Here is a 2,892-nt window from a genome sequence, read left to right on the forward strand (position 1 = left end):
GGGAGGGAGGAAGCCATCTTAGGACACAGGCTGGGTTTGGAAGCAAGTGTTTCTGACTGTATGACAGTAAGCTTCCGAGTCAGTCCTTGAGTCCCATGTCACAGTAGAGGCCTAAGGCTCTACATTTCCCATGGTGGGGGCAGGAGGGAAGAGGGTGTTGAGAATCCAAGGAAAAGATAGGTCTGAAGAGTGGGTTTTCCTTGGCACTGTGGCCCATGAGAAAAGACAGGCCCACACTAATTTCCTCTCTCCTGATCCTTTCAAAATGAATCTCTGAAACCTGGGGCCAAGAGCCCCCCCTCCGGCAGCCCCAGCCCAGTTCCCTCTACAAGGGCCTGCTGAGGCCAACCCCACTCCCCCCGGCTCTGTCTGCTGAGGTTTTGGCCACCAGGAAGGACCTGGCACCAAGACATCCACTAGCTGTGGGGCCTGCCCCACCCTGCAGGACCCAACCTCCCAGTGAGCTGTCTGCAGGAGAGGAGAGAAAGCAGATCAAAGCAGCCAGCCCCCTTCTGCCTCTCAGGCTCCAGGAGTCCAGATGCAGATGCCAGTCCTGGGAGCCAACCACAGAGGATGGAAAGGCCAGCCACCTCTGTGCCTCAGTTTCCCAAACCCCTTCCCCATAGACAGGGGAATGAGGGCAAGTTTTAGCTATCTTCAGTAGAAGAGCACCCTTGGGCTCTGTGATCTTTAACATTGACAACTGGCAGAATCTAGACTCACCTAGAAGACAAACCACTGGGAGGATCCCTGAGGGACTTTCTTGATTGGGGTAACTGAGGAGAGAGGGCTTACTCCAAATGTAAGTGGCACCATGCCTCAGGGTTGGGTTCAAACTGACAAAGAGGAGGAGGCCCCAAAGCTGCATTCCAAACTGATGGGTTAGGGTGGTAGATGTTTCTGACAGGAAGCCAGGCAGGGGACAACTGAGACTACCAGTCTGAAAGACTCAAAGTGTAGCCACAACCCGAGAAGCATGGAGACATGTACCTTTCCCACACGGGATTGTCTTCAGACTCTAATGGCAAGCCAGCCCTATGAGTATGTGTCTCAGTCTCCCAGATTGATTCTTTAAAGGCAGATGGTCCGTGACTCCACAGCTCATGTGCAGCATGGGGAGTAGGATATGAGTCGGGCTGTGTGGTAGGAAGATCTTGAAGCATCTGGTCATATGGCATCCAAAATTCTGAAGCAGAGAGTGGTGAACGTCCACTGCTGTCCAGCTCCCTCTCTACTTACACAGTCCTAGGGAGTGGCACCACCTACAGTGGGCTGGTCTTCTCAGCTCAACACAATCAAGGTAACCTCCATAGCCATGACCAAAAGCCTGTCTCCCAGATGATTCTACGTTCGGTTAACCTGATAACGAACACTAGTCATCAAGGGTCCAAATAGGTCTTTCTCCAGCCTAGCCCACCCACCAAGGTCTTCTTCCCAATACACATCCCTGGTCACATCCCAGCCCCCCCTACCTGAGCACCATATATCCCTTCTGGTCTTGGGTTTGATGCCTCCAGCTCCACCCTCCCCAGCAGACCCAAGACCATACCATCCACAAATATGGAGCACTATTGACTTATTACCTGGCTGAGTACAATGGTCTTGCCTGCTGCTTAGCTGCCTTCTACCTCCCAAGAGCCTCCTTGAAGGCTCCTCTTGGGTCCAATGAAGAGTTCTGTGTACCCCCAAGCCCTGGAGCTTCCCTTGGAGATGGCCTTTTCTGAGCACCAGCCAGGCCCCACCAAGCTGCTGCCATCCCTCTTCTGAAGCCCACTCCACCTCCAAACCCATCTGGACTCTCCTTCTTGCTCTATCCATTGCAGGCCCCAGAGACCCAACTGAGGGCTCCAGATCCTTCTCTCCTTCTCTGTCCTCCCTCTTTGCAGGTGGTCTCTCTACTTCATCAACTTCTAACAGCTGCATCTTAGGATGCTCTGTTTCCTATAAGGACCTAAGTAGGATTTTTCCCACACTAAACAATACCTGGGAGCATACACTGGGCTAAAGAGCCCATGGCTGGTAAGGTCACAGGCCCTACAGGGGAATCAAATACTATTAGTCCATGAGGTGGACATAGTAATATACTGACCCTGGGGCTCTGACCTTAATACCCATGGACTGGTCCATCCTCAGCCTTCATCAGAGAAGGTTTTTTGTAATGATTACTACAGAGACATATGAGAGATTGATGTGCCCATGGATGTCTGCCCACGATCCTGTGTATGGATCTACACCCATGCACATACAGGAAACATGAAGTAGACTCAGTGAGTTTTCAAAATCCAAGCACATGAGATTGGGAAAGACAAGCGGGGGGGAGGGGAGAGGAGAGGAAATGAAGGGAAAGAAAAGAAGAGTGGAGTTGATCAAAACACTCATACATGAAATTCTCAAACAGTTAAAAAAAAAAGCCAGCCAAAAGCCCTTGGCACTGGCTTTGCTCTGCCCAGTTGGGTGATGCTGTTCCTCCATCCTATTCGCAGGACACCACTCCATCCTTGGAAAAATCATTTCTAAGCATCTGTGAAGTTTCAGATGGCTCAACATCCAGAAGCAGAAAGTTGGGACCAGCTGGATATCACTTGGAGAAGGGCAGGCTGGACCACCCACAGAGGGTAGAGCTATACAAATGTTCCTTCGTTGAGCATTGCCAGGGTCTAGATAGCACTTCCACTGGCCACTGGAGCAAGGGAAGATGAAGGCAGCCCATGGGGTTAAATCATTATTGCCATCCTCAGAGGAATGGAGGCTCTGTCGGAACAGATCACCTGACATGGTCCCGACATACCCAGTCAGACTCAGAGCAACAGGAAGCCAGGATGTTCTCAAAGGTAAGGCCCATGGAGAGTAAACAGCCTGGAATTCCTGCCCATGAGAGCATGGGTTCTCCCA

Source organism: Mastomys coucha, unplaced genomic scaffold (genome assembly GCF_008632895.1).
Source record: "Mastomys coucha isolate ucsf_1 unplaced genomic scaffold, UCSF_Mcou_1 pScaffold6, whole genome shotgun sequence".
In the NCBI taxonomy this organism is placed as follows: domain Eukaryota; kingdom Metazoa; phylum Chordata; class Mammalia; order Rodentia; family Muridae; genus Mastomys; species Mastomys coucha.